Source organism: Mytilus edulis, chromosome 5, assembly GCF_963676685.1.
Source record: "Mytilus edulis chromosome 5, xbMytEdul2.2, whole genome shotgun sequence".
Taxonomy (NCBI): Eukaryota; Metazoa; Mollusca; class Bivalvia; order Mytilida; family Mytilidae; genus Mytilus; species Mytilus edulis.
The window spans coordinates 10,942,664-10,967,811 of NC_092348.1; positions in this window are offsets into that span (position 1 = coordinate 10,942,664).

Sequence of the window (25,148 nt, forward strand, 5' to 3'; positions counted from 1 at the left end):
ACTGTGTATGTTTCAGTTAATTTAAAGTGTTAATTCCCTAAAGAACGGAGCATCGTGCTAAAGGACCACGAAGAAAAAAATATAGGTGGCGCTGTTTGTGGGCGTAAACATTTTACATACGGGTTCTTTTTTTTTGTCGACAAATTGACCTCTATCTGTCAGATTCAGGCGTTTGCCTTCCAACTGCTTTGTAAATATTACGAAATTTGATGAGACTGTCAACAAAGTGATAGGTTTAGCGCTATCAAACCATTTTCTACATAGGAAACGCCTGTTCCAAGTCAGGAATATGACAGTTGATATCCCTTCGTTTGACATGTTTGAGCTCTTGATTTTGCCACTTGATTAGGATTTATATCTAGAAATTGACTATGAGGGTCGGTTGGAAAACAAAACTTTACGACAAAAGAGTTAATTTTAGCTTCCCAATAGTGAAGCGTTGGGAAGCTGAAATCATGACTTCGTAAATTAACGGATGCCATCACGAGTTGGTTGACCGTTATGGAATATCTGTTTTAAAGATGATATCGTATATGTTCCTTATGTCGTAACTACAATCCCGTTTCCTTTTCGCGAAAGTGACCTACCGAATTAAAGACTTTTAACCTTTATTTGTGACATTTTTACCGATTGTGTCTGCTTGTTTTGTTCACGCAGTATCAATAATATTAAATTTGATGCGACTATCGTTTAAGTGAGAGGTTTGGCGCTATAAAACCAGGTTCAATCCACCATTGTCTACATTAGAAAATGCCTGTACCAAGTCAGGAATATGACTTCTTGTCCACTCGTTTTTTATGTGTTTTGTCATTTGATTTTTCCATGTGATTATGGACTTTTCCTCTGAGTTCAGTATTTTTGTGATTTTACTTTTTACTTTGAAACAGAATCTTTCACGAGATTTTCTGAAATTGTTTTACCTATCCTTATTTTGTCATCCGTATCAACTATGTGATATAATGTAAGGGATTGAAATGAATTGTGGCCTGTTGAAAATTGTTAAAACTGTTATTTTTTTTTAAATTGTTTGGATGCACATTGAACGACAAATCTATGTCACGTATAAAATTTTATGACGTCAGGAACACAAATCAATGAATGTGTTTGTAGATAGATGTTTTTGGGTTCTGTTAAATTGTTCCTTTTAAAATTGTTATACGATGATGACTGATGTACTCATATTTTGACTATTTTTATACCCCACGCAACGAAGTTGTAGAGGGTATAATGTTTTTGACCCGTCCGTCCGTCAGTCCTGTTTCTTGTCATCGCAACTTCTCTCAAACCACACAACAGAATTTCACGAAACCGACAATAAGAACATACTATGTAGTTGTGCATATCGACGGGAAATTGCGATTCAATTTTTTTCTAGGAGTTACGCCCCTTTGAACTTATTTACTTTAATGTACTACTGCAACAGTTTGTCATCGCAACTCCTCTCAAACCACACAACAGAATTTCACGAAACTTTTTCAGATAATAAGGACATACTGTGTAGTTGTGCATATCGACGAGAACTTGCGATTCAATTTTTTTTTCTAGGAGTTACGCAACTTTGAACTTATTTACTTTAATGTACTACTGCAACAGTTTGTCATCGCAACTCCTCTCAAACCACACAACAGAATTTCACGAAATCTTTTTATATGAAAAGGACATATTATGTAGTTGTGCATATCGACAGGAAATTATGATTCAATTTTATTTCTAGGAGTTACGCCCCTTTGAACTTATTTGCTTCAATGTACTAATGCAACAGTTTGTCATCGCAACTCCTCTGAGACTACATAACAGAATTTCATGAAACCTTTTCAGATAATAAGAAACATACTATGTAGATGTGCATATCGACAGGAAATCACAATTCAATTTTTTTTTCGAGGAGTTACACCTTTTTGAACTTATTTGCTTTAAGGTACTACTTCAACAGTTTGTCATCTCAACTCCTCTGAAACCACACAACAGAATTTCATGAAACTTTGTAGATAATAATGACATACTACGTAGATGTGCATATCAAAAGGAAATTACGATTCAATTTCTTTTCTAGGAGTTATGTCCCTTTGAACTTATTTGCTTCAATGTACTTCTGCAACAGTTGTCATCTCAACTCCTCTGAAAACACACAACAGAATTTCATGAAATTTTGTAGATAATAAGGACATACTATGTAGATGTGTATATTGACAGGAAATAATTATTCAGTATTTTTTCTTATACAATTTTTTTTTCTTATACTTATTTTATTTCTCCAATGACAATGTGGGGACGTGGGGTATGTGAGCGTGCTCACTAAGGTTCTTTAATAATATATATTGTGTCTGTTTAGTTACCGCATCAATGTAAATATAACGGAATTTGATGAGACTGTCATCAAAGTGAGAGTGTTAGCGCTATAAAACCAGGTTTAATCCACCATTTTCTACATTTGAAAATGCCTGTACCATTCAGGAATATGACAGTTCTTGTCCACTCGTTTTTGATGCGTTTTGTTATTTGATTTTGCCATGTGATTATGGACTTTCCGAATTGATTTTCCTCTAAGTTCAGTTTTTTTGTGATTTTACTTTTTACAGCCATAATTTGTGCAGATCCGTACATATTTTCCGTCAACTCAATTGCTCCAGTTGCACGTATTGAGCGATGTTTATACGTTTTGATCATTTACACTTCTTACTAATTATGTCAGAAATAAACACGAAGTTTCTTTTCTCCAATTAGCACATTAGCATACCAAACATCACATTCCATGTCAAGATTTGTATACACGGCCAGTAAGATTTTAAACATGATGTTAGCAAGATGTTTTGTACAGAGTCAGTAACATTTTAATCCCCCCCTTTTCAATTTCTTTTTATTGACAACTCACCTTGTGATTCCTGCATAACTCCTGAAACGATTTCATTGTCAGATTCTCTATGTTTTTTTGTATGCTCGTCTTTAGTCTTGATAACATATTCATAGCCTGTCTTACTTTCTGTTTTGACAGAAAATTTTATTTTTGGTCATGGTATGCATGTTTTTCTTGATCTCTTCTCCAAAAGTGAAGTCGGAGATAAAACTAGCCTTAATGATCAGCAAGACAAGTTTTCCTCTTAAAATATATGTTTTCCCTCGGTTTTAATAAATAACCCAGATTTGTTTTAGCTCAATCGATTAATGACTTTTGAAAAGCGATTATCTAGAGTTGCCTTTATTTACCACACATAATCTGTTGCTTTGTATTAATTTATTTTTTTTAAAAGATGTCCAGTGAGCCATATAGGCTACTGGGAGCCTCATGTTTCTTGTTACAACCACTTTCTCGGTAGGCTGTCTCAGTCGTGTTAACCGAATGAAAATATCGGGGGGAGGGGGGGGGGAGTAGTACAAAATGTATGATTTATCTTTCAAAACTGCACAATGTTGCCTCTAACTATTCCAATTCGCCGACATGGTGGTTCTGTAAGCAATCACTTTGACCAACAAAAGAATGCCTGGTGTCGTAGGCGAAAAAAAATATGTCGCTTAAAGTTAGCAACACTGTTGACAGCTAAACATAGTCCTTGGCTATAAAATAACTGTTTCGTTATCCTTGTAGTTGACCATACATCTTAATGTTTAACTAATAAATTAACACAGCTCTGCCTCCCTTAAGAAACACAAGGTGTGTCAAATATTGTTAATGACATTTCGTTGGGAATCGAGGAGTCATAAAAGAGGGACGAAAGATACCAAAAGGACAGTCAAACTCATAAATCTAAAACAAACTTACAACGCCATGGCTAAAAATGAAAAAGACAATCAGAAAAACAATAGTACAAATGACACAACATAGAAAACTAAAGAATAAACAACACGAACATAACTGTTTGTATCATTAGTTATTCTTGCTTACCTGACTTGATTTGTGTTCACTGCTACTTTAAAAGTGATTTTTTTTCTAGCTTAAGTTGGAATTATTAAGAGTAAGAAGATCGAAATTTTAGAAATTGTAAGTTTGATGTTTTATGTTTGACGATGGCCGGCGTACATCGCCAAGATGTCCATGGATTATTTCTTAGCCGGGTATGTGATCCCAGAGACGAGAAGAAAATGCTACTAGAAAAAAACTAAGCAGTGTAAAGTGGAAATTTGACGTCAGAGAATGGACGTCAAGTTGGTAACCTATTCCCTATTCCCTATTCGTTACCTATTCCCTATTCCCTATTCGTTACCTATTCTTTACCTATTCCCTATTCCCTATTCGTTACCGATTCGTTACCTATTCCCTATTCCCTATTTGTTACCTATTCCCTATTCGTTACCTATTCCCTATTCGTTACCTATTCATTATTCTTCTTTTTCCTCTTCTTCCTCTCCTTTTTCCGCCACTTTAAAAATGAACTTGTCCGCAGCATTTCTCCAAAACCACTTGTCAGATTTACTTAGGGTTTCATAAAATGTTAGACTAATATGTCTAGGTGAGCCATCAATCGTTCATTTGTGCATTGGGGTCTATTAAGGGGTATTGGGGGGGGGGGGGGGCAGAAAGAAGGGAGGGGTTTACTATAGAACCCTATGGGATTTTATTTTCTAAAATTTTCAAATGAATATAACTTGAAAACTGTAAGTGATAGATACATGCAGTCTTCAGAAATGATTAAAGGACAATAAAACAAATCACATGAAATATAGGGGAGTCCCTGGGGGTCATCCCTATCCACTTCAATTCGAGAATATGCTTTTAACTTGTAAACGGTCCAGATCCCCACCCCTAAACCATATATATTCTTGTATGGGACAATAAAACTAATCAAATGAAATTAAATCAAAGTTCCTAGGGGTCATCCCCACCCTGTTCAATTTGAGAATGTACTATTATCTTGTAAACCGTCCAGATCCACACCCCTAAACCATATATATTCTTGAATAGGACGATAACACAAATCAAATGAAATTAAATGGAAGTTCCTTGGGGTCACCCCCACCCCGTTCAATTTGAGAATGTTCTATTATCTTGTAAATGGTCCAGATCCCCACCCCTAAACCATATATGTTCTTGTAGGGGACAATAAAACAAGTATTCATAGTTTTGTGTTATTTAGTTTTCCTTTTAATCTTGTGCAACTGGTATAGAAAAGAGGGACGAAAGATATCAGATGGACAGTCAAAATCATAAATCGAAAATAAACTGACAACTCCATGGCTAAAAAGTATAGCCATAATAATGGTCTTCAGCAATTATTAAAACCTATACCGTATATAGTCTGCTATTAAAGGACACGTAATGCGCCTTAAAATAAATCGTTTTTTAATTGTGTTCATGTCTCTGGTGGTAACAATGTGTTCTTAGAGACGAAATGACTCTATAAGAGCGCATGTACCCGTTCCAGCGCTCGGTTAATACCCTGTTACCTATTCGTTACCTATTCACTTATAATACGTTGTTGTACATTGCACCTTTTAGAAAAGGATTTTCACTTATGTTCATGTCTCTGGTGGTAACAATGTGTTCTTAGAGATGAAATGACCCTATTAGAGCGCATGTACCCGTTCCAGCGCTCGGTTAATACCCTGTTACCTATTCGTTACCTATTCGCTACCTATTCACTTATAATACGTTTGTTGTACGTTGCACCTTTTAGAAAAGGATTTTCAATTGTGTCCATGTCTCTGGTGGTAACAATGTGTTCTTAGAGATGAAATGACCCTATTAGCGCGCATGTATCCGTTCCAGCGCTCGGTTAATACCCTGTTACCTATTCGTTACTTATTCGTTACCTATTCACTTATAATACGTTTGTTGTACGTTGCACCTTTTAGAAAAGGATTTTCAATTGTGTTCATGTCTCTGGTGGTAACAATGTGTTCTTAGAGATGAGATGACCCTATTAGTTTATATGTACCCGTTCCAGCGCTCGATTAATACCCTGTTACCTATTCGCTACTTATTCGCTTTATATACGTTTGTTGTACGTTGCACTTTTTAGAAAAGGATTTTTACTTGTGTTCATGTCTCTGGTGGTAACAATGTGTAATTAGAGATGAAATGACCCTATTTGCGTGCATGTACCCGTTCCAGCGCTCGGTTAATACCCTGTTACCTATTCGTTACCTATTCGTTACTTATTCGCTTTAAATACGTTTGTTTTACGTTGCACCTTTTAGAAAAGGATTTTCACTTGTGTTCATGTCTCTGGTGGTAACAATGTGTAATAAGAGATGAAATGACCCTATTAGCGTGCATGTACCCGCTCCAGCGATCGGTTAATACCCTGTTACCTATTCGTTACCTATTCGTTAACTATTCACTTATAATACGTTTGTTGTACGTTGCACCTTTTAGAAAAGGATTTTCAATTGTGTCCATGTCTCTGGTGGTAACACTGTGTTCTTAGAGATTAAATGACCCTATTACCGCATATGTACCCGTTCCAGCGCTCGGTTAATACCCTGTTACCTATTTGTTACCTATTCGTTACTTATTCGCTTTAAATACGTTTGTTGTACGTTGCACCTTTTAGAAAAGGATTTTCACTTGTGTTCATGTCTCTGGTGGTAACAATGTGTAATAAGAGATGAAATGACCCTATAAGCGTGCGTGTACCCGTTCCAGCGCTCGGTTAATACCCTGTTACCTATTCGTTATCTATTCGTTACCTATTCACTTATAATACGTTTGTTGTACGTTGCACCTTTTAGAAAAGGATTTTCAATAGTGTCCATGTCTCTGGTGGTAACAATGTGTTCTTAGAGATGAAATGACCCTATTAGCGCGCATGTACCCGTTCTAGCGCTCGGTTAATACTAGTACCCTGTTACCTATTCGTTACCTATTCGTTACCTATTCACTTATAATACGTTTGTTGTACGTTGACCCTTTTAGAAAAGGATTTTCAATTGTGTTCATGTCTCTGGTGGTAACAATGTGTAATTAGAGATGAAATGACCCTATAAGCGTGCATGTACCCGTTCCAGCGCTCGGTTAATTCCCTGTTACCTATTCGTTACCTATTTGTTACCTATTCACTGATAATACGTTTGTTGTACGTTGCACCTTTTAGAAAAGGATTTTCAATTGTGTCCATGTCTCTGGTGGTAACAATGTGTTCTTAGAGATGAAATGACCCTATTAGCGTGCATGTACCCGTTCCAGCGCTCGGTTAATACCCTGTTACCTATTCGTTACCTATTCACTTATAATACGTTTGTTATATGTTGCACCTTTTAGAAAAGGATTTTCAATTGTGTTCATGTCTCTGGTGGTAACAATGTGTTCTTAGAGATGAAATGACCCTATTAGCGTGCATGTACCCGTTCCAGCGCTCGGTTAATTCCCTGTTACCTATTCGTTACCTATTCACTTATAATACGTTTGTTGTATGTTGCACCTTTTAGAAAAGGATTTTCAATTGTGTTCATGTCTCTGGTGGTAACAATGTGTTCTTAGAGATGAAATGACCCTATTAGCGCATATGTACCCGTTCCAGCGCTTGGATAATACCCGGTTACTTATTCGTTACTTATTCGCTTTTAATGCGCAGGGTATACGTTGCACCTTGAAATAAATTGTTTTTTAATTGTGTTCATGTCTCTGGTTGTAACAATGTGTTCTTAAAGATGAAATGACCCTATTAGCGCGCATGTACCCGTTCCAGCGCTCGGTTAATACCCTGTTACCTATTCGTTACTTATTCGCTTATAATACGTTTGTTGTACGTTGCACCTGTTAGAAAAAGATTTTCATTTGTGTTCATGTCTCTGGTGGTAACAATGTGTTCTTAGAGATGAAATAACCCTTTTAGCGCGTATGTACCCGTTCCAGCGCTCGGCTAATACCTAGTTACCTATTCGTTACTTCTTATTTCAAGGTGCAACGCATAACACGCGTATTTAAAGCGAATAAGGAACGAATAAGTAACAGGGTATCAGTCGAGCGCTGAAACGGGTACATATGTTCGATTAAGGTTATTTCACCTCTAAGAAGCGACAGTTACCACCAGAGGCACAAAAATATTTCTTTTTAAAGTGCAACGCATTACACACGTTTTAAAAGCGAATAAGGAACGAATAAGTAACAGGGTATCACTAAGCGGTGAAATGGGTACATATGCGCTAATAGGGTTTTTTCAACTCAGATCAGAGAACACATAATTACCACCAGAGATGTGAAAGCAATTGATAATCGATTTATTTCAAGGTGCAACGTATACCACGCGTATTTAAAGCGAATAAGGAACGAATAAGTAACAGGGTATCAGTCGAGCGCTGAAACGGGTACATATGTTCTATTAGGGTTATTTCACCTCTAAAAACCGACAGTTACCACCAAAGACACAAACATATTTCTTTCTTTAAAGTGCAACGCATAACATACGTTTTATTTTTTAATTTAAACATATTTATTTATAGTGGATTGGGAAACAAGTTTTGCAACTTGTAGCGGCATCAGCCTACTCTTTTTCGAAATCTACAAGGGTGTCTTCAACGTCAAGAGATATGGCTCTCTCTTAACACGAGTCAGCCATTTATCGTCCCCTTCCGACGGACTATCATCGTTTCCTGAAGAACATAGTCGCAAATGGTGTCAAGGGAGAGCCGAAAATTGAGTTCCTGAAATTTTCATCCCGAACGGGAATCGAACCAGGAACCATTGTGTTAGTAGTCCGATGCACTAACCGCTACAACACGTTTTATAAGCGAATAAGAAACGAATAAGTAACAGGGTATCAGTGTTGCGCTGAAACGGGTACATATGCGCTAATAGGGTTTTTTCACTTCAGAGAACACACAATTACCGCCAGAGACATGAAAGCAATAGATAATCGATTTATTCCAAGGTGCAACGTATACCACGCGTATTAAAAGCGAATAAGGAACGAATAAGTAACAGGGTATCAGTCGAGCGCTGAAACGGGTACATATGTTCTATTAGGGTTATTTCACCTCTAAGAACCGACAGTTACCACCAGAGACACAAAAATATTTCTTTTTTAAAGTCCAACGCATAACACAAGTTTTAAAAGCGAATAAGGAACGAATAAGTAACAGGGTATCAGTGTAGCGTTGAAATGGGTACATATGTGCTAATAGGTTTTTTCAACTCAGAGAACACATAATTACCACCAGAGACATGAAAGCAATCGATAATCGTTTTATTTCAAGGTGCAACGTATACCACGCGTATTGAAAGCGATTAAGGAACGAATAAGTTACAGGGTATAAACCGAGCGCTGGAACGGGTACATACACGCTAATAGGGTTATTTCATCTCCAAAAACACATAGTTACCGCCAGAGACAAGAACACAATTGAAAATCATTTTCTAAAATGTTCATTTTTATACAAGCGCTAAAAGGTGATTTCACCTCTTCGAACCAAGAACCAGATCTTCAAACATACGAATATAAAACATTTAAAAGGTAGAACGTATAAAAATCAAATAATAAACAAATAAGTATCTAACATTAAGTAACAGGATCGGTTGAGCACAAACACATATAAATAGGTCATAAGAAGGTCATTTTACCTCAACAAATTTAGATCTATAACAAGAGATAAGAATATAAACAAGAGTGCACACGCTGAAATGTCTCGCCTTCTTTACTAATCATTGATATTATGTTGATAGTCTTAAGTATAAAGCTTTATAACAACTGTCACATAACTTAACATTAACCAAGATAACAAAAACCAAATTGAATGAACCATGAAAATAAGGTCAAGTTCAGATGAAACATGCCAGACAGACATGTACAGCTAACAATGCTTTCATACAACAAATATAGTTGACCTCTTACTTATAGTTTAAGAAAAATAGACCAAACACAAAAACTTAACACTGAGCAATGAACCGTGAAAATGAGGTCGAGGTCAAATAAAACCTGCGCGACTGACATACATATCATAATATTTCCATACACCAAATATAGTTGACTTATAGCATATAGTATTAGATAAAAAGACCAAAACTCAAAAACTTAAATTTGACCACTCAACCATGAAAATGAGGTCAAGGTCAGATGACATCTGCACGCTAGACATGTACACCTTACAATCATTCCATACAACAAATATAGTAGATCTATTATGTAAAGTATGAGAAAAAGAGACCAAAACACAAAAACTTAACTATAACCACTGAACCATGAAAATAAGGTCAATGTCAGATGACACCTGCCAGTTGGACATGGACACCTTACAGTCCTTCCATACACCGAATATACTTGCCCTATTGCTTATAGTATCTGAGATATGGACTTGACCACCAAAACCTAACCTTGTTCACTGATCCATAAAATGAGGTCGAGGTTAAGTGAAAACTGTCTGACGGACATGAGGACCTTACAAGGTACGCACATACCAAATATAATTATCCTATTACTTAAAATAAGACAGAATTCAACATTACAAAAAATCTTAACTTTATTTTCAAGTGGTCACTGAACCATGAAAATGAGGTCAAGGACATTTGACATGTGACTGACAGAAACTTCGTAACATGAGGCATCCATATACAAAGTATGAAGCATCCAGTTTTTCCACCTTCTAAAATATAAAGTTTTTAAAAAGTTAGCTAACATCGCCGCCGCCGCCGGATCACTATCCCTATGTCGAGCTTTCTGCAACAAAAGTTGAACGCTCGACAAAAATTAAAAAGGGTGAGGATATCAAAAATTGAATAAGTAACGAATAGGTAACCAATAGGGAATAGAGAATAAATAACTTAAACGTAACGCATAAGGAATAGGAAATAAGTAACGACTAGGTAACAAATAGGGAATAGGGAATAAGTTACGAATAGGTAACGCATAGGGAATAAGTAACGAATAGGTAACAAATAAGTAACCGGGTATTAACCGAGCGCTGAAACGGGTAGATGCACGCTAATGGGGTCATTTTATCTCTAAACACATTGTTACCACCAGAGACATCAACACAATTGAAAATCCTTTTCTTAAAGGTGCAACGTACAACAAACGTATTATCAGCGGATAAGTAACGAATAAGTAACAGGGTAATAACCGAGCGCTGGAACGGGTACATACGCGCTAATAGGGTCATTTCATCTCTAAGAACACATTGTTACCACCAGAGACATGGACAACATTGAAAATCCTTTTCTAAAAGTTCCAACTTATAACAAACGTATTATAGCCGAATAAGTAACAGGGTATTTACTGAGCGCTGGAACGGGTACATACGCGCTAATAGGGTCATTTCATCTCTAAGAACACATTGTTGCCATCAGTGACATGAACATATTTTGAAAATCCTTTTCTAAAAGGTTCAACGTACAACAAACGTATTATAAGTGAATAGGTAACGAATAGGTAACAGGGTATTAACCGAGCGCTGGAATGGGTACATGTACGCTATTAGGGTCATTTCATCTCTAATTACACATTGTTACCACCAGAGACATGAACACAAGTGAAAATCCTTTTCTAAAAGATGCAACGTACAACAAACGTATTTAAAGCGAATAAGTAACGAATAGGTAACGAATAGGTAACAGGGTATTAACTGAGCGCTGGAACGGGCACATATGCGGTAATAGGGTCATTTCATCTCTAAGAACACATTGTTACCACCAGAGACATGAACACAATTGAAAATCCTTTTCTAAAAGGTGCAACGTACAACAAACGTATTATAAGTGAATAGGTAACAAATAGGTAACAGGGTATTAACCGAGCGCTGGAACGGGTACATGCGCTCTAATAGGGTCATTTCGTCTCTAAGAACATATTGTTACCACCAGAGACATGAACACAATTAAAAAACGATTTTTTTCGAGGTGCAACGTATACTTACCCCGCGTATTAAAATCGAATAAGGAACGAATAAGTAACAGGGTATAATCCGCGCGCTGGAACGGGTACATGCACGCTAATAGAGTCATTTTATCTCTGAGAAGACATTGTTACCACCAGAGACATGGACACAATTGAAAATCCTTTTCTAAAAGGTGCAACGTACAACAAACGTATTATAAGTGAATAGGTAACGAATAGGTAACAGGGTATTAACCGAGCGCTGGAACGAGTACATGCGCGCTAATAGGGTCATTTCATCTCTAATTACACATTGTTACCACCAGAGACATGAACACAAGTGAAAATCCTTTTCTTCAAGGTGCAACGTACAACAAACGTATTTGAAGCGAATAAGTAACGAATAGGTAACAGGTTATTAACCGAGCGCTGGAACGGGTACATATGTACTAATAGGGTCATTTCATCTCTAGGAACACATTGTTACCACCAGAGACATGAACACAATTGAAAATCCTTTTCTAAAAGGTGCAACGTACAACAAACGTATTATAAGTGAATAGGTATCGAATAGGTAACGAATAGGTAACATGGTATTAACCGAGCGCTGGAACGGGTACATGCGCGCTGATAGGATCATTTCATCTCTAAGAACACATTGCTACCACCAGAGACATGGACACAAGTGAAAATCCTTTTCTTAAAGGTGCAACGTACAACAACCGTATTATAAGTGAATAGGTAACGAATATGTAACAGGGTATTAACCGAGAGCTGGAACGGGTACACGCACGCTAATAGGGTCGTTTCATCTCTAATTACACATTGTTACCACCAGAGACATGAACACAAGTGAAAATCCTTTTCTAAAAGGTGCAACGTACAACAAACGTATTTAAAGCGAATAAGTAACGAATAGGTAACAGGGTGTTAACCGAGCGATGGAACGGGTACATATGCGCTAATAGGGTCATTTCATCTCTAAGAACACATTGTTACCACCAGAGACATGAACACAATTGAAAATCCTTTTCTAAAAGGTGCAACGTACAACAAACGTATTATAAGTGAATAGGTAACGAATAGGTAACAGGGTATTAACCAAGCGCTGGAATGGGTACATGCGCGCTAATAGGGTCATTTCATCTCTAAGAACACATTGTTAGCACCAGAGACATGGACACAATTGAAAATCCTTTTCTAAAAGGTGCAACGTACAACAAACGTATTATAAGTGAATAGGTAACGAATAGGTAACAGGGTATTAACCGAGCGCTGGAACGGATACATGCACGCTAATAGGGTCATTTCATCTCTAATAACATATTGTTACCACCAGAGACATGAACACAAGTGAAAATCCTTTTCTAAAAGGTGCAACGTACAACAAACGTATTTAAAGCGAATAAGTAACGAATAGGTAACGAATAGGTAACAGGGTGTTAACCGAGCGCTGGAACGGGTACATATGCGCTAATAGGGTCATTTCATCTCTAAGAACACATTGTTACCACCAGAGACATGAACACAATTGAAAATCCTTTTCTAAAAGGTGCAACGTACAACAAATGTATTATAAGTGAATAGGTAACGAATAGGTAACGAATAGGGAATAGGGAATAGGTAACGAATAGGTAAAGAATAGGGAATAGGGAATAGGTAACGAATAGGGAATATGGAATAGGGAATAGGTAACGAATAGGGAATAGGGAATAGGTAACCAACTTGACGTCAATCGTCAGAGATGAAAAGCCGGAACTTACCATCAAGCTCTGAACAAGACGACGAAGAAGTTAGAGATAGCCATCAACCTTGATAGATTATTCAATGAAGATGATGTTGAAGATGATATTAAATAACAGAGTTGAATGTTTATGGATAAACTAACTAAATGAAAGTACTGAAGAGTTTTCAAATTGTTTAATTCGCAACGAAGTTCAGTGTTTTACGAATTTAACGAAATTTAGCGAGTTCGAATAATTACAATTTTGAAGAGATTAAAATTCTAGTGATTTCAAATTTAAATATCGACTTCTTCAAATTTATGTTATAAGATGTTTCTTAATTTTATTGGAAGTTAACACTCAAAAGAATGTCTCTAAGGTAAATGTCAATTGACAAAATTAACACTAAAGACTATTCCAGGAGGAGGACGGACTAGAGACATTGAAGACGACCTCATTCAGGATATCTCAGAGGCATCATTGTTCATGTTGGCACTATCAATGTATCCGATTGGGGGGGGGGGGGGGGGGGGGGGGTCTACTTAATCTTTCTCGATCATTGACGATTATAGACATTTTACTTGTACATTTAAGACAGAGCTTACCAAGATCTAAGCTGGTTATTTTATCAATCAGACCGAGGACAACACACCAATGTAACCTACAATATCTGATGTCAACAACCGTCTTTGTTCACTAGAGGACAGCATGTGGAAATTCTAGACACTAATTTAGACTTTCTGTATGGAACTGTAAGTTATTTATAGACCATATTCATACAAAAATTTCATATTGCTGAGATTTATTTCGGCTGCGCCTCAGAGTGTATGAATTTTCCACATCGGTGTAAAATTATGTTTACCCCTGATTACCCTAAGATAACTAACAACATTTAGATTAAACTGGATGGAACTGACCAACAAAAAAAAAAACGATGCGCCATTGCAAAGTCTTTAATCAAAGAGAAAAGCAGTAAAACATCACAAGATTACATTTTATAGAAAGATTAATTTAAATGAAAGTTTACAAAGTAAACGACTAATTTAGGACATTAATGGTTGCTAAGTTGTAAATGGTAAATACACACAATAACATTAATAACTGGTTACACTAAACGCCATGCAATTAGAGATTCAGTAAACGAAATACAGGTAGGCATATTCTCAGGCTTGTCCATTTGTTAGTTCAGGATCTGAAACTAATTAAAAAAGAGTAAATTATCAATTGAAGTTGTAAAAAATGCCTTATGAAAACTGATTTATGACTCGTTTTAATATTTAATATTTTATTATTATTGAAGAATCTAAACAAGACCAACTGCTTTCTTTTCAAAAAAGACTTTCTGTTACACTACACAAAATTAAGCAATGACTTTTTGTTACTTCAATTGTTGTCTTAACTCATAGACCTAAACATCGACAACATTGGGTTGTTTTAACATGCTAAGTGTTTGAAATAATCAGAAATACATAATTATCCAATTTCATTGCATAAAATTTACATAGATAAAAAAAAATGATAGAGCATGTTGCTACCCTAGGAAACTTTGCAGTGAAAGACAATATATGTCAAGGGTTTAAGTATGTTCTTTTTACCACCCTTTTGGCTTAACAATACCAATAAATAATCTGCAAGGGTTATACAATAATTTTTGGTCTCGCAATATTTCGGTTATCTTTTTTATAGTGAGCATCGTTTGAGATTGCAAATTTCGAAATGATGTTATCAATTGGAACACTACTGATTGGGTGTCGTGAATTGATTTATTAGTTACTTTGAACGCATAATTTTTCTTGTTTGTGACACGAAAGAAGAGTGCCTGAAGACAGTCATTGTTAGTTGTCCCGTGTAAAATTTTAAAGCAGAAATATTGACTTATTTTTTTTTTAAATATATATTTGATTTAGTGTGTTGTAAGAGAGTTCTGTATTATCCATTTCAAGCCCGGTCTTTTACCTTGTATAGGCCAAAGTTACCAACATATAAAACTTTTATCATAACTATTTAATACAAATATAAAGGCAACTCTTAATTAATATACACCGTGATGGGCTACTTACTTGTTTAAAATGTTCATTTCCGGCATCCATTACTTATTGCAGGTTCTCCGCCAGCTCCACTGCTACTTCCTGATGTATCTTCAACGTACGGTAATCTCCCATTTATATTACCTCTACAATCAATAATAGGGGAAATAATGTTACATGCATGATTACTAGAACTAATATGTACTTTTTTTGGCTAGAGTAAACATTTTTTGTAAATATTCAGAATATAGAAAGATACTTTGTCGTCATATAAACCTGGTTTAAAGCTGACTTCAACTCCCATTTATTTTGTATTTACTCGTTAAAGAAGATGTTCTTGTTTTTTTTATAGATTTTACAATTAATCAAAAAAGATATTCAGCGCCACAATGTTTTGTTGAATGACATTGCTAATCTATAATAATTCATTTGTATCTCATGACAAACTTCATTGACTTAATTTTGATGTCCTAGTAAATTTTGGGACAAATACTAAAAGTTTGCTTAAATCTTGTAATATTGTTGTTTTCAACACATATATGTATTTACTAAGCCAATACTATTGTTAGAACCTAAAGTACACGTGTTTGGCTATAAGTGGAAATTGGATTCTTAATGTTCAGCGGCAAATATGTCATGCATGATCAGGATGACAAAAATTGAACAATAATTTCAAAATTATTTTCTGTAATTGAAGCCGTTCGAGATGAAGGTCAGAAAATTTAAAACTCACTGGAAAATTGAAGTCTTGCACTCTACACAAGGCATTGGATCAAAAGTCCCCATTCTGACCACACGTGACTGCGTACTTGTACATCCCGCACAGGCAAACGGGCATCTGACTGGCAAATGATTTACTACCGGTCAGAAGACCTTCATGACCAATTTTCTTTTACAATGGGTTAAGACATGTACACGTTCCAGTCCTACTCATTCTTAACCCACAGGGCCAAGTGAGCTTTATTATCACTTGGCGCCTGTCGTTGCCCGTAATTTTGTATATACAAAAAAATCCAACATTGCTAAAACAAGTTCAGATGGGGTATAATCAAGTTTTGTCCATAATCTAGAATACCTCTAAATAAAGAACATAAATGACCGGGGACACAAAGGTTGAGACTTTCGAGAATACCTAAAATACTGTTATTTCACATCAAAACTGTTAGACGACTTCATTGAGAAGTGATTTCCTTTAAATTTCTAAGTTTTGACTATTCTTTTGAAAGCTATTATAGATAGATACTTTAATTAACAAAAGTGACCAACAAGGCATGCGCAATTTCTCTAAGACAAAAAAAAATGCCGATACATTAAGTACACTCTTGATTTGAGGAATTATTTTTTTTATAAATTTTTGTTCTCGACAAAATTTAAGATATGGATAAACGAAATTGGAAAAATATCACCAATACAAGATCATAATTTATTATAATAATTAAATATAGCCTCGTCTACAATGTTGAAGATATCATTGAAGAACTAGGTGAGCGATACACGATTCTTTAGAACCTCTAGTTATTTCTTCTGTTTTTTTATTAATTAATCTGCGTCACTAATTATACAGCTAATTATACAGCCGAATCCTTTCTACAATAAAGCTCAATGTATGCTAGAAACACCGAATACAATGAAGCTATGTTTGCACTCTACTTACCCTGGTCCATAATTACACACTAAAAATTCCCAATATTCAATGAAGCTGTAGTCCGGTAGGTTGGTCATTGAGGGACAATGGGAAACTCCGCATCCAAGTGCAGTACTCTCTGCCCAGATTATCTAAAAACATCAAAGTGATACTAACATATGAAACGAATATACTAGTTGATGCTGATGCAGTTAGCCGATCTCGATTATTATGACCAGACTTCGAGTGTATACACATAAAATACTTCTTTTAAACGACTTCCATATAACATCCGCCGTACTCATTGAATTTGTACAGAATAGTAACTACGATATTAAAAATAAGAACGTTTTTAAAAGAGACAACTATCCACCAGAGTTCGAATGCCGGAGATATAAAAGCAACAAGTGAAACTGTGAGCTACTGCTCACTGATGATACCCCCGCCGCAAGTTGATAATCTTAAAAGTGTAAAAATATGTACTAAGTGTTCAATAAACAGGAAGTTGTTGATTGATGAATATAAAAACGCATCACACGATATAGCTGACTTAAATAAACCTGAAACCAAATTTCAAAAATCCTTGTCGAATATATAGTTCCTGAGAAAAATGTAACGAAAATATTCATGGCACGGATGGATGGACAGAAAGTTGTAAAACAGTATACCCTCCTTTCTTTTTAAAGCGTGGGTATAATTATCAGTAACCGTATGGCCTTCAACATTGAGAATATCTAATACCGTTAAGTCCACTGCACGCTAAAAGAAATGTATCCTAATGTCCAGAACAGTACATGCATTTATCACTCGTTTACTAATGGCAATTTGGAATTGTTTCTAAAAAGGACCTTTTTGTGTTTATTGTCCATTTACCATGGTGTATTTAATAGGCATGCGTAAGTGGAATGTCTACATAGTGTATAGAATGTCCACATGGTGTATTGAAAGGACATACGTAAACTATGTGGGATGTCCACAGTCTATTTGCAGGACATGTTTGGTTGGAATGTATACATGATGTATTGAAAGCACTTACTTGTGTGTAATGTCCACACGGTGCATTAGAACAAGTATTTGTATCGTAATGAAACCCATTTTTTTCGTCGTCCCAAGCTGTGAATCCACTTTCAAGGACATCCGTGTTCATTGTGTCTGAAATAGACAATCGGAAATGTTATAAATATGTATTATTACATATTATCGAAGATTCTTACGATTCGGCCGAATCATTCCAAAAACGTATTATCCCTTTTTCCTACATACTTGTGTGGACGTAAATATCCTCTCTAACAGTACGTGCTCTCCGTGGCGACATTAAAGAATTAGTAGAAACATAAACGAAAGGCTTAATTTAGCTCGATTTTATTTTTTTAAACAATGTAATATAAGAATTGAATGCTTCATTATTTTATTTTTATTTTGTAGGTTTCCTTTAAAGAAAACTCGTTTTGAAATTGACAATTGGCAGATGAAAGTACACGAACATATAAATGTAGATATTATCGATGCTTTGTGAACCCTTTCCTATACATACTGGTTTGGACGTAAATGTTCTCCCCGACATAAGAGAATGTCGAAGGCGAGTTTGATCTAGCCGAGTTGTGTCCCCAGATACATTTGTTGGCGTATTCTTGTGCTGTTGCTGCCAACTCATTATCCCAGTGCTGAAATAGAATTATGGCATGTTAAAGCAGAAAAATTTTTATTATTTTATTATTATCAAAGCTATATAACAGCGGCGAAAGATACCACAGTGACAGTCAAACTCATAGATCGAAAATAAACTGACAACGTCATGGCTAAAAATGAAAAAGACTAACAGACAAAACAAAGTACACAAGACACAACATAAAAAATTTAGGAATAAGCAACACGAACCCCGCCAAAAATTTTAGGGTGATCTCAGGTGCTCCGGAAGGATAAGCAGATCCTGCTCCACGTGTGCCACCCGTCATGTTGCTCATATTATTACAAACCCGGTAAAAGTCTTATTTGGTAGGTCAAATTCGTGATGGAGTACGGGATTGTAGTTACGACATAAGGAACATATCCGATATGTTAACCATCTCGTGATGGCGTTCGTAAAAATTACGAAGGGATGATTTCAACTTCACCATTTGGAACTCTCTGTTTAATAGCTTCTGCAGACCAGCAACCCGCTATCAAGGGAATCATGATATGAAATAAAGGCCCGAGAATATCGAATATAACTGAAGTTAAATACGTATTAAGAAATACATAAAATTGAGAATAGAAATGGGGAATGTGTCGCTAAAACAAAAACAAAAACCCGACTGTAGAGCAGACACTAGCCGAAGACCACCAATGGGTCTTCAATGCAGCGAGAAACTCCCGCACCTTGAGGAGTCCTTCAGCTGGCCCCTTAACAAATGTTACTAGTTCAGTACTAATGGACGTCATATTAAACTCCGAAAATGCGGTGGTGTTAAACATGTTTTTTGAGACCTCAACCCTCCCCTATACCTCTAGCCAATGTAGAAAAACAAACACACTACCATACGCATAGTAAAACTCAGTTTAAGAGAAGTCCGAGTCCAATGTCAGAGTAGGTAACAAAAGAAACTAAACAAAATGACAAAGGACTACTAGCAATTACTGACATGCCAGCTCCAGACCTCAATTAAACGGCAGCAGTCCTTTTTCGCCAATTACAAAAAAATGTACTGTTTTTCAAGGGTATCATTTGCGCCAAATTTGTAATCTTAAAACAGGTGGCACAAACGTAGCATTGGCGAAAAAAAGGGTTGTGGCGCAAAAAGACGCATTTATGGCTTCATCATATGAATATCAAGCACGATTCCTCCCGTTAGGGGTTGAGTATTATTCAATCATAAAAGATATGAGAAGAATATATAAATTCAATGGCAGATGACAACCTAGTTACCCGATTTCATGTTTCCCTAATATTACCGTCATTGTGTTGTTGTGCTGTTGTAAGATTTTGTATTGTTGTGTGTCTTTTTAATTTTTGCTAAGTTACTTTTTATCTGCATGTTTGTGTTTGTTACAGATGACGTGGATCTGTACTTACATATTACTTTTTTTTTTATATAGCTTATCTTTGACAAACTTAGTGAAAGAGTAGATACTGTTTATTTTTCAAATTTCATGTGTGTGTATGCCCAGCTTTTTTAAAAGACAGTCTATACGTAAGAACCATGTATTCACTTTTATTATTTTGAAATTATTTACTGAATAAATATGCATCATATGTTCTTAGAATTATCTAGTCGATGATAATATTTAACCATTGCTAATATAATATTAAAATACATTTAGTATTTCCCTAGTTCAGAAGTCACAGCAAGATTACTAGATTTCTTATTTATGTTACACCTAGCAGATCTGCTTACCCTTCCAGAGCATCTGAGATCACCCCAAGTATTTGGTGAGTCTTTAGATGTCCATGTTGTATGTTGTGGCTTTAGTACTGTTTGTCTTTTTCATTTTAGCCATGGCGTTGTCAGTTTATTATCAATCTATAAGTTTGGCTGCCCTCTGGTATCTTTCGCCTCTCTTTTATAAATTTGATGTAGTTTTTCAGATCATTTGCAAACACCGTTTTTAAAATATAGTGATCATTTTCCTTACATGCAGCTCGCTGCTGTGTTAACAGAAATCATACCCAGACTTCACATCGATAAGTTACAATTGGCTTTACAGAATGGTCAAATAAATTAGGTAAAGCTGGAGTACTAGGAGGGTTTGACGATGACAAACATTGATGTAATTCATAACATGCTTTCATGTACTTGAAGTACAGTTCATATTCACATTGAAAATAAATCCACTGATTATAAAAGTGATGCTCAAATGATTATAATTATATGTTCAACCAATAGTTTTCTCATCTAAATAAAAGGGGTTAATACAATGTTTTATTAAAAATCCATAACTAATTACAACTCATACTATTGTCTTCTCTTTTCATTTAAACAACCTTTTAGAACAGTAATTATAAAGCATCGTTAACCTCTCTGATGAATCTGAGAGAATTACAATGTCATCAGCACACACTAAACAATCAATCCTTTGGTTATTAACATTAAAGTAGGAAGCACAACAACAGAAAGCATCAGGGAGATCATTCATTAAATGTTTGAAGAAATTGGGGTTTAAAACATCCCCTTGTCTAAATAATGGAGTTGATTGGTTGCCAAATTTTGACACATAGCTTACTTTTATTAAACATATATTTTAACTATAGCATAAAACCTTCCTCCTATGTTGTGTTGAAGTAGGTTTTAATTGTATACTTGTATGAATAACAGAGTAGACTGCTTTTCTAAGATCTACAAAACCTGCAAATAGTATACCTTTTTATGCCCCACCTACGATAGTAGAGGGGCATTATGTTTTCTGGTCTGTGCGTCCGTTCGTTCGTTCGTCCGTCTGTCCCGCTTCAGGTTAAAGTTTTTGGTCAAGGTAGTTTTTGATGAAGTTGAAGTCCAATCGACTTCAAACTTGGTACACTTGTTCCCTATGATATGATCTTTCTAATTTTAATGCCAAATTAGAGATTTTACCCCAATTTCACGGTCCACTGAACATAGAAAATGATAGTGCGAGTGGGGCATTCGTGTACTGAGGACACATTCTTGTTTGCTATTAATACACTTGTCAATTAAAATCTTGAGAACACATATGTTGTATTACTTTCTCTAATTTGTCTACCTCAGACCTTATTTCATGTTTTCAAATATACTATGAAAACCCATTCAATTTTCCTTTAAAGTATGGAGACGTTATTAGTTTTACCTTTGCCAAAATTATCAGCCCAATTTCTATTTTGACCAATATTCAAGTTCACCTGGAGAATAAATGCATGGGATTTTCGATCAAATCAGCCAAATTATTTTTACATCACATATTGCGTATTCCCTGTCAGTGTCAGAAAACATTCTTGTATACATCATTTATGTCAAGAGTAAAGCAAAGTAATCGTATGTTACTTTTTTCAGTGTGTATAATTCTAAAAAAAAAAACAAGTTGAACTACTAACTGATGTGCGGGATGGATAGATACACAGCCACGTCCTATCAGAGCGGCTGAAGTTCATCAACTCTTTTAGGGTCCGTAGGTTGCTTAAAAGGAGTAATTTCTGGTAATGGAGTCATAATTATATTAAAGTAGTCGATAATTGTTTCATTCAGAAATCGTTATTTGTAGAATTCTACGACTTTTTAATGTTAAAGCCGGGTAAACATAGCAACTTTCTCACAGGTAAATTTTCGCTGATAAGAAGTAATGTGTGTTGTCGCTAAAACCACGGTGTAGGATGGTAACGGACTTATTGGGTTTATGTCGGCGTTTCCGCACTAACCGGGTTCGGTAACGGACTTATAATTTAATTCAGTGGTTGTCGTTTGTTTAGGTGTTACATATTTGTTTTTCGTTCATTTTTTTACATAAATAAGGCCGTTAGTTTTCTCGTTTGAATTGTTTTACATTTCTTATCGGGGCCTATTATAGCTGACTATGCGGTATGGGCTTTGCTCATTGTTGAAGGCCGTACGGTGACCTATAGTTGTTAATGTCTGTGTCATTTTGGTCTTTTGTGGATAGTTGTCTCATTGGCAATCATACCACATCTTCTTTTCTATATTATCGCGTTTTGTTTCCAGACAGTGTTACAAAAGCCAAATAGACGAAAAAAAATCGATAGTGTTTTTGTTTATATGATCAGGGAAGACACCGATGACCTGAGTTTGGTACCACGCGATAAGTCCATTGGCGAACCCGATTAGTGCGGAAACGCCGAAAAAAAACGTTAGTCCGTTACCATTCTACACCGTGAAAACGCGGGAGTTGCTTCGCGCAGATGTCGGACTAGTTAGGAAAAATGTAACACGCAATATTACTCGATACTTTAAACAATGGCTTCGTTTTGTGTTGATCAATTGAAGGGATTTGGTTTGATTTTTTGTTAGTACTATAAAACTAAGGATACTTTTGTACATATGTACATGAGCAGGTCGATTTCAAAGGAGTAGGTCCGGTAAGGGCCAGTTTTGGCCTCAAATTTGAAGTTCATCTGACGAAAGATTTTGGACACTTTTTAAACACTTAAATGTCTATTTCAATTGATTCAATTACTTTTTGTGAAAAATTTTAACTGATTCACTCATTATAAACGCTCCGATTTAAGCTTAAATATGAAAAATCTATCAAATATGCAAAGCACCGTCACTTTTCATATGGTTTTAATCAAAAATGAAAATGGCCGCATCCGTGTTCTTCCTCGACCTTTATATATGTTATGCATTTTATCATTAAACACAACTTACATTTCAATAGCAAGAATGAACACGAATGCGGCCACTTTCATTTAAGACGGAAACCGTCTAAAATTTAACTAAAATGCTGAAATTGTGAAGATTTCAGTAATTTAGCATGACTTAATGATGCAAGTACCCGATATATGTGCATTGTAATGCCAAAATAAGCCCATATTTATGTAGCAGAGACATACCTTCCAAAACATAACTAAAAGTTTACATTTAAACAATTTTATAAAACTGCTATATTTTTGGGCCAAAAAAGGGTCTTACTGAACCTACTCCTTTTCTCAAATTAAAAAAAATATATTTTGATTTCTTAAGATGTTTAGATCTATTATCCCTAAAACTCAACAAAATTAAATTATTAAAAATCAAAATATCATGTGATATCAAAATTTATAACCTATAGGTTCTCATTGTTAAATAAAATCGTCCAATTTTGACCATTTTTGCAATCAAACCTTGATTAAGGCAACTTAAGTACAACATATAATTTGTAAAATGCAAATTAAAAAGACTTTGACAAAGGATAGTCTAAATTTTCAATCTTTTTAATTTTAACAATTTTTGTTTTGTTTAAAAGTATGAAAAAACGATTTTTTATAAAAAAAATTGTTTAAAAAAACTATGTCATTATCGCACCTGTAAGAGACTTATCATCTCCTTTAATATTCATAATGTAGCTGGATATATCTATACTATTAAACGAGAAGACCTCATTTTGGGTGTCGCTTCTCTTCCTTCCACAATAAATCAATCATCATGCATCTATGTCCTATAGGTACAGTGGATAGTCATATTTGTCATCCATTCATATGGTTATTCAGATTGAGTTATTTTGGGAGAAAAACGAGAAAAAAGGCGTCCGGATATGTTTCCGTCATTGGACGAAATTTTAAGTCATATTAGACGTTTTTCTGTATACCTTGAACATACATATACTACGAATAAAGAGTATTTTCTGTCTGATATCATTTTCAGGTTAACTATCCACGGAGGTCACAGGGTTTATTAGATAGAGATGGTCTGTATAATATATCAATGACCGCCGTGGATCGACTATTAAACTGAGAATTAAAAGTAAAAACAAAATACACTTTATAGTAATGAATGAGAGGGGGGCAGGACCTTTTCGGGACGTCGGGATCGGCTGCTTTTAAGATCGGAATTTCGGGATGACGGGATATTTAATTCTTATTAAATTCGGGACCTCGGGATTTCATGTTTGTACATGTAAGCCCGGGATATCGGGATCAGGAACCCTACGACACCACCACCCATCTTTATGAATGTTCATAATATACAGTTAAGCGCTAAAATTATCCATGTGTTATTAAAATAAATAGAGAACATTTTTTGGGGGGAAAAGGAGGAGCCGGGCTAGAAAAACATTTGTCCTGTCCCAAAGTACCTATGACTTTTGATACTTTTTCTGAAATTCTCCAGTCTTCAAATCCTTAACATAAATTCATTGATTACAAAAAGAAAGATGTGGTATGATTGCCAATGAGACAGCTCTCCATAAGAGACCAAAATGACACCGAAATTAACAACTATAGGTTACCTTACGGCCTTCAACAATGAGCAAAGTCAATACCCATAGTCAGATATAAAAGGCCACGAAATGACAATGTAAAACAATTCAAATGAGAAAATTAACGGCCTTATGTGTGTACAAAAAACAAATATATAACACATAAACAAACGACAACCACAGAATTACAGGCTCC